The 12,750-nt window shown below is 37.5% G+C and overlaps 1 protein-coding gene across 1 annotated transcript in view; it reads right to left on the bottom strand.

The window, feature by feature from the left end:
• LOC123680742 overlaps nt 1-12,750 on the bottom strand; it is a 257,482-nt gene that overhangs the window by 84,580 nt on the left and 160,152 nt on the right. The gene's annotated exons all lie outside the window — the stretch shown is intronic.

Below are 12,750 nucleotides of genomic sequence, written 5' to 3'. Positions count from 1 at the left end.
ATGATTATATTTCATTATTATATGTTGGTACTCTGAACTCTACAGCCACGGACATATCTATTATTTGTCAAATTTATTGTACAGAAAACAGTTCTGGCAAACAACATTTCTCAATGCAAAAAATACTGAACAATATTCCATTACCTTCAATAAAAATCCAATCAATTAGAGAATGATACTCTTACAGAATTTTAACATTCTAGTAAAGGGTGTTTTTTTTTAGAGCTATAGAACTTTAAATTGCAATAAAACAACGATGGATCATTCCATTGACATGAATTTCATTTATCCGTAAGATAATCTTGTGGCATTACATTTTAAATATGATTTCTGGCATATGACCGCCATGGCTGACTCGGATGTAGTCCAATCCGGACGTCCAATTTTCGATGACTTTTTCCAACATTTGGGCCGTATATCGGCAATAACACGGCGAATGTTGTCTTCCAATTGGTCAAGGGTTTGTGGCTTATCCGCATAGACCAATGACTTTACATAGCCCCACAGAAAGTAGTCTAGCGGTGTTAAATCACAATATCTTGGAGGCCAATTCACAGGTCAAAAATGTGAAATTAGGCGGTCATCAAACGTGTCTTTCAATAAATCGATTGTGGCACCAGCTGTGTGACATATTGCACCGTCTTGTTGGAACCACAGCACCTGGACATCATGGTTGTTCAATTCGGGAATGAAAAAGTTAATAATCATGGCTCTATACCGATCACCATTGACTGTAACGTTCTGGCCATTATCGTTTTTGAAGAAGTACGGACCAATGATTCCACCAGCCCATAGAGCGCACCAAACAGTCAGTTTTTTAGATGTAACGGTGTTTCGACATACACTTGAGGATTAGCTCCACTCCAAATGCGGCAGTTGTGTTTGTTGACGTAGCCATTCAACCACAAGTGCGCTTCATCGCTAAATAAAATAAAATCGACGTAGTGCGCGATACGTATTCCGCACAGAACGATTATTTTCGAAATGAAATTGCACTATTTGCAAGCGTTGTTTAGGCGTGAGTCTAGATTCACGATGAATTGCCAAACCAAACTGAGAATAAATCACTTGACAACTGTTGAATCGGTCGCCATCTTGAACAGTAATGCCAACTTAAAGTTATATACCTCGAAAAAAAACACCCGTTATCATAACACTCTCTCATTCAAGAACTCGCCACTTTGTGGCTCGTGTTTGAATTTGAACTCGAGGAAGAATATCAATAACTTCTGCACTTGTATGATGAATCACTATTGTGTTTCCCAAATCATTCCTCTTGATTGGAACATGTAGTTGAGAATTACTTCAATCTCAAGTTTCATCCTCTATGAATTGAGGTTAAACCTCGAATGAAATGGTAATGCTTACATTCCTAACAATGAAATGAATATAGATCGTTCTGTTACACACATCTGATGAATGGCTAAGAAAGAGCTCAAAATTAAAATCTTTCTCTTTCTATGAGGGTAATGCGAGATTTAATTCAATGAAAGAAAGCTGGGCACTGAATGGAATGATCTTTTTAAGCAAATGCACTTCATGAGGCTCATGCCTTAAAATGGTAATTTTATTGCGCGGTTTTATTACCTAAGGGGCAATTTGATTCATTCAAGCTAGAATTGTCTACAAATTAGATTTTCCAGTAACAAAAAGAAGATACCGCATGTTGAAGTAGAGATTCAAGAGGATTATGGATATGATTGTTTTTCAAAACATATTTTCTATAGATTAGTCGTTCACTTTGAGAATGGGAGCTAAACTTTGAAATTATGACGATGATGAAGAAATAAGATTTGGATTGTTATTTTATTTCATTATAATTGGGTGAGACAGTAAACAATTGAAATACTGATTTTAAATGTTTGTTGTGGGCATTATAGACTTCACAGAAGCAAAGGACTAATGAAGTGTATAGTCTAAACGCATAAGTGATACTTTAAATCAGAGATATTAACCATTATTGTGACTCCACTGAAAATTTTGAAGCCATTGATCAGTTGATATAATTCATATCATCTTCAGAACTCCAAGAAAAATGCTCTACCAATGTGTGTGGTATTATGCTCAGTTATTCTTTGCTCCTATAAAGTCAATCAACCACAATCCGTCGGTCTTGTAACACTATTGTTCACCTAGAAAATCTGATCTAAGAATGCTCTACACGCACCGTATATTTGTAAAAACTAATCGCTATAGAAAATTTTTTCCAAACTAAATAACCATACAAAATTATATTGAAATCGAACTAGCCGAATTCATGTTTAACCAAGCTCAATTTGTATGAGATCATCTACAGCTTTAACAGGATAACAAATAATGTCAGAATCGAATAAGAATTAAAGGAATTGAGGATGTTACAAGGATCCAAAATCCATTTTTTGAGGAATTATTAAAGTCGATGACAAAAACGTTTTCATTCTAGAAATAAGTTTTTTATTCTTCCGTCAAATTGAGAATTGAAAACATTGTATTGGTGTTATATATTTACTTCGAGAAAAGTAGTACAATAAAGTACTCTTCAGTATTGTTAAGTTTTGATCTCCGACCTCGTTCGAAATATTAGGTGGGACGAAAAGTTCAAAGGCTGATACATGAATGACGCTACTAGTATTAATTCCATATGCTTTTTATTTGATTTTGACGTCCAAAAGATACTTGTTTAAATTTGAAAATTGTTGGACTATCATTATATGAGATATAGCTTTTAAGTAGAGCAACTTTTGTTGGTTAGAAAAAAAAACGATGGAAAGGAATTTTGTGTTCTAATGAAGCAATGAAAAAAGAGCACGATACATCTAGTGGATGCCCCAAAGAGTCGAAGAAAAGTCAACGAATAATTTTGGATAAATGTAAGAGGAGTTCATAGAAATAGCAGAGATTCAAAAGATTTCAACGTGTTGGTCATTATCGCGAGTGAGCTCAAAATGAAGCAAAAATAACTCAATCTCACTTGTGGAAACTATGCATTAAGACTTCAATCTGGCCCCTTCATCGCCAACTAGATTATCGAATCCTCCAAACTCGCCAACTTAACCTCGCATTCTAAGAACCTCATATATAGAATCACCGAGACGTCGAATAACTCCGCAGAAACGACCTCCATCTAGTCGAACGTCACTTCGCCAGACAGCAGATCCGATTTCCTCCGGTTTTTCCCATTTTCCCCGGCCATAGGAGGCGAGATTCCTGGAATTATTCTATTAGGAAATGGAAATTGCCACTCGGAAAGTTCGCAGGAGTTGGCTGGAGGGAAATGGAATCGTAACCAGCCGCAATTATCGCGATTTTTCACCGATCGAGAGGGGTTGCCGACTTCCGCTAGTACCGGGGGAGGGGGGAAATGGGGAAAAATCATCTTCCTTTTGTTTTCCGACGTGTCGGACTTCGGCTGATTAACTTTTTACGTTCGTACGGGGTTACATCGCTGAGCGGAGTAATTGATTCGGTTCGAGAAGTGCCGTCTGAGTTATAGATTCTTCGGAGTTCTTCCTGCGAGTCTTTCTCACTTGGGTTGAAATATGGGATACTTGTGGTGACGTTAAGAGTGGGCTTTGAATCTTTTCACGAGGGGTCGTGGGAATTTGGGTCGCCTTGGCGATGATCCTTGTTGTTTTTTGCTGGGAGGGGATTCGTAGTGACAATTTGGTCGAATGATAAAGTAGTGGGGATTGCAAATGATCTTCTCAAGTAGGTCGTCGAAAAAGGATTAATTCAGGAGCTGACATTTATGACACAAATGATCCACAAACAACAACAAAATTCCTGGTTAATTGAGGATAAAAACAGCCCTAGAAATGAAGAGGAATAAACTTGTTCAACATTACTGTTAGGTGTCACTGCGACCTAATGGTCTATTGTGCCCGCCATCAAAGCTGTTTTCGCCATAACGTCATATACAACTCACTTTTCTGTTCCAGAATCTGGGATGGCTTCAAGGGGCCTAATCCCTCACTTCTACAAGTTTCTTGTCCAAAGCAGATTTTGCGTGATGGCGAGGCATTCCGTTAGCAGGTGATCTGGAGTTTATTCCTCCTTCCCACAGAATATGCACTCGTCATTTTCTGCTAGGCCCATTCTCATGAGGTGTTTCCTAAGGTGACAATGCCCTGTGAGGAATGTAGAATATTCTTGCTGATATCCAGATACTTCTTGAATCTCGCAGTGTCAAAGTTTCGAAGAAATTTTTTGGAATGATCCAACCCAGGAAGATTCCGCTGGAGTGTTTCTCTTTCAGTTTTTTCCTTCTTATTCTTACAGGTACATTTGCGTATACGACAAAAAGGTTCCAGAATAATGCAAGGAGTTTGTGAGCCTTTTCTGGCAAGTATGTTGACCTCTTCATACCCTCTAATTCTCGAGAGACTAGGAACTCAGTCTGAAAAGACCTTGTTTTCTTGCCAATTTCATCGAGTTCTCTTCGGCACTCCAATTTCATCTGAGAATCAAAGATATGTCACCAATTTAATAACAAATCTTATCAGCGAACGAATAATACTAACTGAAGAACAACAATTTCTTAGGTCTGGACGATATAACATTTGCTGTAAGATGGATGGACTGAAAAGTGAACAAACTGGCGTTCTTTCCTTTTATAAACTTGAAAAAGCATTTGACAAGTCTTGATCGAGTGATGTAGTTCATCTCCTTTGCAAAAGATAAATCCCAAACGAATCACCAAAACACTAGAGGATATTTACCATAATAACCACTTTAGGCAAACATAGATTTCGAGTTTACCGAATCCATAACACTGAGGAGGTATAAGATAGTGCTACTCATGGAGCCCTCTGCTATTAAGAATTACAATGGATAAAATTAGAAAAATAGTTTTTAGACATAAAAGTTATAAGTTGCAGAAGCCCAGGAGGACCTCGAAATTGATGGATGGATAGTCTACCCATAAGGCAAGTTACGATGTTGAACAGGCATTGTGCCTATTTGGACTCAAGAAGATAACGGTTAAGTAGTACCATAAGGGACTCTTCAGCATTGTCAAGTCAACCTTTTCACAACTGGCTGAAAGATGCTAATACTGCCTTTTGAAACTTTTCATTTCCATTTTCTTCATACTAAAATCCTTCAGAGCAGTCAGAACCGATGGAAGATGATTCGATTTATCATATAAATCCGCTTCTGACACCTACAAAGACTCTATCCATCTCATCGAATACATTTCGATGAGGACATATGTCCGATAAGCCTTTGAATTCGATTCGCTAAGAAGAAGACGATAACCGAACGTTTTCGATTCGAATCCAGAAAAGATACCGTCGGATATATCCCGAATTCTGCACCGTCCCGAAAGGAATCCCATGAATTCTTATCGTATAAAAATAGCATATGATATTCTTCCGCTTCCACGAGGGCCGCAGCAGTAATTCTCCCGTTTTTCTCCCAAAGCAAACTCCCACATATAATTTATCACATCATGAATCATGGAAAACGCAAGAGTTACGCAATATTTCTGTCGTGAAAAAGAAGGACTTTTGCCATCTCTAATCTAAATATTCGATATATATTCATGCTCGGTCCTATGTTTATTTATCCGTTATAATCTGAATTGAATTCCGTCGCTTATCAGGACAACAGCAATTTGGGGATTCTGCTTCTGTTTTGCCGTGTTGTTCGTTCGATCGTTGTTTGCACACATAAATTCTTACGAGAACGCTTTACACTTTCCGGGCGTGCAGAGCAACATAGAAATTGTTGGTAGAGAGTAATCCTTTGGAGATTGCGTGTTTTTTTCGAGTTGCGCTGCCAAAGAGAATTGGCTAGGTATCCGTATAATGTGCTTTATTTTTCTCTAATGCAATTTAATTACTGCAATTATATGAATTTTTTTTTTTTGGAGGAAGAAATTGAGGACTGATTTTTTGTAAACCTCTCAGTTTGAGAGAAAACTGAACACGAAATTTGGGAAAAATAAGTAAAAATTTAGGGATCTATACAATAATCTCCTCAAATATCTATCACAGACTCAAATAGACACCCTTTTTGAAGAACAAGACCTTGATTCAGAACATTATGAGGTTTCAAGTGCTTATCTTGCGTCCAAAGGAGGCGGCAACCTCGAGAAAATTATACAATTTTTTCTTCGAAATTTCAGTTTATGACCTATTATTTCCGAAATAATGGACTAATCGCTCAACTGAAAGCATCTTTGTGATCTATGCTTAATAATATCGATTGAAAGAATGGTAAAAACTTCTTGTGATTGAACTTTCATTCTCATTAAATTTTTTAAGGCACTGATTGTGGGAACAATCAGTAAAAATTTAATAATCTATACAATAATCGTTATATCTCCTAAAATGTTTGTCACAGATCCGTTAAATACAAATATTTTTCGAAGATCGTTCCCTGATCCAGAACATGATGAGGTTTCAAGTGCTTATCTTGTGTCCACAAGAAGCGGCAACCTCGAGAAAATTATCAATTTTTCTTTCAAAATTTCAGTTTATGACCCATAATTTCCAGAATAATAGACTAATCGCTGAACTGCGAGAATTTTTGTGATCTACTTAATCATATCAGTTGAAAGAATGGTGAAAACTTCCCGTGATGGAATTTTTATTCCCTTAAATTTCAGTTAATGACCTATAATTACCGAAATAATGGACTAATCGCTCAAAAGTTAGCATTGAGGACTACGTCTGCTTGATGAAACGTCAGAGGCCTATATTAACCATAGAGTAATAAACAATTTTCACATGTCCCCAACATGGTTAGATCACGTTGTCGGATTGTGATATATTTTCAAATTCACAATTTTACTATATCGTTATGAATGAATATTTTATTGAATGAAATATATTTATTTGAGTGATTCCCGATTGAATAGCAAATTTGAATATTTCGAATCCGATATTTTTCCTTATTGTCGAATTTATAATAAGCAGAATATTTATTATTTTCTGTATCTACCTGCTGAAATCCAAGGTTTGGTAACTTTTGCTCTCCTAGTATCATCAGTTGTTTCACGTCGTTTGGCGCCCTTGAAGTTTGTTTCCTGAATTTCTGACATATTCAGGTATTTATTTCAATTTATTTTGAGTGAATATGAAACGTTGATTCACAATGGGACATAAGAAGTGCATTTTTTTGTGGAGAAACTCGCGATTTGAGTGAAATATCGCATCATTGATATGTTTTCATTTCCGCACGCTTCATGTCAAATTTGATAGTTCATGTTGGGGTAAAAATTTGCTTACTTAAAATGACATATGCTCCCTCTATCTACGTTTATTACTCTGAAATTTCAACGAAATCATTGTTGAACCCCTATTTACAGCTAAACAATATTCAATGTAACCTCGGATTCTTCTTTAGATAATTCAACTCGTAACCAATTCCGCTTCAAAATTCGATTATCTTTGAAAGTGGGACAAGGTAATATCCTCATTCACTTTGGTATGAAAATGAAAGCTAGTTTAATCACAACAATTCAGGCAATATTAGCAACCCCCACATAGAAATTCTTCTTCGTTAAAACTCTCAACATAGAACGCCTGAAGCCCAACATCGCTCTCACTTTATACACGCTTCTAATAATCGAACAAACAAATAGGATAAACACTGGTACAAAGGAACAAAGCAACGTAAATTTATAGTTTCACTACATCCACTAGCTCCATCTGAACCCCCAGTCTACCTGTAAAAGACACGTCGAAGCCCTCAGGGGCTCGCGATTCACAGAACAGAAGGCTGTACCGCCACTTTGCAGCATCCCTTTCCTCTGAAGTACTTTTGAATCTTTCATTTTCCCAGTTTTCAAACAGACCTTCCTCCAACACTTTGGAGGCAGTTTTACAACTACGAAACAGGTGTAGCTGTCTCATCCCTGGGCTGACTGCCTAATCCTTAGGGGGCTGTGTTTCAATTAAGACTCGTAAATTGTTGATCCCCGCGTAGACGTGCTCAGGGGGGTGTTAATGAATCAGTTATGACGCCCGACTTCCGGATCTGCCTCATTAACGTATCGGTGTACATGGTTTTAGTTGGCAGCTTGGTAATTCGTGATGATGAGTCAGATCCTCCTTAGGAGGGAGTAGGAGGATGTAGCTCGAAAAATAGGGGTGACGTTTGCTTGATTAAGAGATGCAGGATAGGGGTGGGAGGAGCACATCAAGTAGCGGGTTCTTGTAATTATCAAATATCTGATAATTAGCTGAGTTGTATGATGATTCCCAACAAGAAGATCACAAAAGTCGTTGAGCAGTGTAAACTTATCTACAGAATAGAGCATGGCCTGATCAAATTCAACACATAACTTAAAAAATGATTAGGAGTACATAATTACCAGACAAGACAAATAAAAAATTTCCATTCAGATGAAATGAGAACAGATAAAGCCAAAAATTCACAGATCTACCAGGCTGCAATGGAATACAACAACTTACCAGAAGAAGTAAAGAAGGAAGAATCTCTAGAATTATTCAATAGATCACTTAAAAATTATAAAATGACACATTCAACAAGGATTTTTTTGCTCTCACTTTATAGTAATTTCTGCGAAACGTATTCATTCTATGTATCGATGATTTGTAGAAAAATGTATCAAATAAATACAGTTTATCTACTCCTATTGAATTTTATATTCATTATTCAACTGCTTTTGAGCAATAAATAGTATCTATTATCAAACAGCGTGAGTTATAATAACTCACTTCTATAACTCACTATAATAAATCGGAAAATATGTATCTGTGCTTCTGTACTTTTCTGCTTCTATTCGATTGGCCGAAAGGGAACATTCCATTATTGTTATTGAGGGGAGGAATATCCGAGGGAATGTCATTTTAATAATTTTGAAGTTTTCAAATTAAGTTGATATCTAATTATTGTGAATGTTTTGCTGGAAACGATTAATTCAGATAGTGAAGATGAAATATTATATAGGTATACATTTCCAAAAGACAAACAGCTAATGTTACCATACAGAATTACTTGCCCGAAAAAATATAAATGAGTTTGAAAAAAATTTCAAGATTGGTGTAGCAGTAAGATCGTTAAGTCATCGTTTACAGGGAATGTTTTTTGGTATATTTTGATGCATTTTTATAGGCAACTATTAAGGTTTTTCAATAAAGTTCTATGTGTGTACTCTGAACTGGATTCAAGCTAGCCGAAGTTAGTTCGATTGTGATTGGTGACACTAAGTTTTCATCTCTCTTGTACTCGGGATCGAGCACATATGTTTATTGCCCGCTCCTTCTGATGTCTATATTCTAAGTCTGTATTTTTTTCTTAGTATTTATTTATTTATATAGTCGTAGATAAAGTATGGTAGTCAACTTGCGGTAATGGTCATAACTCACTTGATGAATTACAGCACTCGTCTGCGGCTGGTGCTGCAAACTTCATTCGTGAGTTATGACCAACATTACCGCTCGTTGAATAAAATACTATTTTTTGACGTCTAACTCATGGTGGTTGAATGTAATATTACCATCAACAGTAATCAATTAAACTCATCATTTGAACACTGACTGTCGATTAACAAAAAAAAACTTTGCGTATTGTAACAGAATTAATTCAAATCTTTCCTTCTCGTCCATCAAGAAAGACACCCTCGGCAGATTCAGCGACATAATAAGAGAGTTATCCCCCTTCCAAAAGAAGCTAATGAAGTTGAGGAGACAGTCGGGAGGGAAGGGAATGACGATCTTCTGTAATTAGGTCGAACTCCCCAAACTGTCAAGTAAAGACACCGCCAAAGAACAATATTTCAAAAGCAGACACTCCGTTTTCACGATTTTCACTTTCGTCAGTATTAAATTGTGCCTACAACACCCCACTCCCCTCCAGACCCCCGCTCGAATATCTGTCCGCTTGCCGGAGCAGACAAGACGACAGAAAAACGAGAGATAGACGGGGAAATCCTGGAAGCAGAAAGTCTTCCCGTATCCAGGAACGTATTAATCAAACGGCCTCGAATTTGAAATCGGTTTAATCTACTTTATGAAATTTTTATTGGGTTTCGCGAGTGCCCTAGGGACCCTCTTTGGTGGGATGTGAGATGGGGTAGGCAGCTTCTGAAGCACCAAGATTCCAGACGTATTATGGAGAGGGGGAATTCGACGTTTCAACTCGACAGGATTTTTTTTACATTGTGTCTGGTTTCATTGCTTCAACTGACGTACACTGAATAAAAAAATTGGGAAAGTAGTGAAGTCAGGAGGTTTTGAGTGCTCGTTCATTTATTTTATGCACCAACTGCGCCTTTAGAGATCACATATAGAGCGTTTCAAAAAGTGCAATTGTTGCTTTCATCATTTTGTTCCATATTCTGTTTTAATTTTCTATGATTTCGGTTTTTTGAAGGAGCTTTTGCATTATTACTTTAAGATTACTTACAAAATCTCAATTAAGTTGGATCTGTTTGTCAAAGAAATATTATTATTATTATCATTTGAACTGGAGTCGTTGTGACTCGGTAAGCCTTCCGGGAACTGCGACCATGTAGATCTTTTGTTCTCTACCCTACTCATTCATGTAAACCCAAAGAGGTCGTCAACGGCGTTGATAAAACTGACAACCTCCTTAGAGGCCTTGGCCGTTACCTCTCAGGTATCCAGGACCGGCTTTCCCATATGAATGGTTCTTAGGCCAGCCAGCTCTGGACACCTGTACACAATGTGTTCAGCTGTTTCTGCTTCTGATCCACAGAGCCTGCAAATCTTATCTGCTGACTTTCCCATACGGTACAAATGATGTTTGTACCGACAGTGCCCCGTCAGCAGTCCCAACATCACTCGAAGCTCAGCTAGACAACTTCAAGAACTTTCTGGCATATGTAGGTGAAATCATCACGAATTTCTTGGCCTGATTGAGTCCAGGAGTGTTTGTCCAGTGGGTTATCCTGTAATTCAACTCCCATTGCTAGACCTCTGTCTTATATTGGTTTTTTCCTAGCCCACAGAAAGGCTCAGGTCCTGCAGGTGTTAACCTTGATGCACTTTCTGCAAGTCCATCGGCTTTTTAGTTTTCCTCAACAACACAGTGCCCTGATACCCATAGTAAAGTCACTTTATTGCCTCTGGCCAATTGCTTTATGGTGTTACGGTACTCCCAGGTCAACAGAAACCCCTGGCAGTATGATTCCAGAGATCTCAATGTGATCTGGTTGTTCGTGGTGATGTAGACATGCGCCCCCTTGAGTTTCATTTTGAAACACTCCTGAGCGCATACGTGAACAGCCAGTATCTCGGTCTGTGAAATAGAGAGCTCACTTCCCAGGGCTTCAGAGATCCTCAATTTAGGTCCATACACCCCAATGCCAGAACCTCTCTCTGATTTTGATTAACCAGTGAACCATATGGATGACTTGTCCAAACGATTCACGAAACTTATTGCACTAGGACGGTCAGTTGTGACCGTTTCAAAGGGCGTTTCAAAATCGAAGATGGTTGGCATAACATCCTATGGTTTTGCTAAGAGGTTTGAATCTAGTTAATTCAATATCCTCATATGTCCAACCCAGTTTCCAGGTAGAAGCTTTCCATTGGGGGAAATTCTTATTGCTTCCAGCACATGTAGATGCGAGGGAGGTCAAGTATGATCTCCAGCTTCAAGAGTAAATTTCACAATAACATTTTATTAGTACTATTTTTTGAGTCTGATCAAGGCCATTGAAGCCCTCATCATGAAAAGCACTTGATTCAAATTTTCATATTTTGTTTACAGTAGCAGTTGGAGATCCCATGCAGTAAGTCATATTATATTTCATGATTTCTGCTGCTTCAGTTCTCTTGGTACCTTTGAAGGGCTCTCGCTCCGTTGAATAACATATTTAAACTAACCTCAATTATCTCAACTAGCAGTATATTCAACGCTCATATGAAATGTCTACATCAATCTCGAACGTAGTAGAATCTCATATTAAACTTCCTTAGTCTAGATCGCATATTCCACATTTTGCCACATACACATACATATATGCGCATCTGGGGGAATATTTCTCCTAATAAATCCCAATTGGGATACGTTCTAAATCGTTTCATTTACTCACTTGTGGGTGTGGAACTATATATATGAGGTTCGATACGGTTTAGTGTTGATTATCCGTGGGCTAATATTTGCCGTATATGCCAATGAATATTCCGACTGAATTATAATCGTTCAGATATCGTCGTAGTTATCATCCTTGTTGGCCCATGAATACCAACATGATATAACTGAAACATAATCAGCGAGCGCCGAATGGGAGTAGACCTGATGAATATTCACGTTGTAACGAGGAGCTGAAACTATTGTCCCCAGGTGTTTGAGGAGTTCATGGCTCATTCACTTCGAGAAACTGTTGTGTGACGTTTTTAAGGGAATATTCTATGGGACATGAACATCAAAATGAATTCTTACGAAAAAGTGTTATTTGTTGCAAAATTGCAACTAATTGTTAGTATTTTTTGCCAATATTTTAGGCTATGTTCCGTACATATTGCATTGAGATTGTTCTAATTAGTAGTTTTATTGTTTGACTGTTATAATTATCGTTTCGAGTTGATTGAACATAAGAATCTGTTTGAAAGATTGCACAATTCTAATACTGGATTATCTAAGATGCATAGAAAACCTGGAGTGTCTGTTTATAACAGGCCAATCGAAAAGTTCCCGGTCTACCATATTAAAGAACATTTTTTGGCAAAATTCGATTTTATTATTCAACATAGTTGCGATTAGAGCGATCTTCCAACTTTTCGATACAATTTTTGTAGTACGATTTGTCTTTCGCTTCAAAATAGGCCTCAG

Source organism: Harmonia axyridis, chromosome 5, assembly GCF_914767665.1.
Source record: "Harmonia axyridis chromosome 5, icHarAxyr1.1, whole genome shotgun sequence".
Lineage (NCBI taxonomy): Eukaryota > Metazoa > Arthropoda > Insecta > Coleoptera > Coccinellidae > Harmonia > Harmonia axyridis.
The sequence above is the reverse complement of the archived record's forward strand: the minus strand, read 5'-3'. Positions and strand labels throughout refer to the sequence as shown.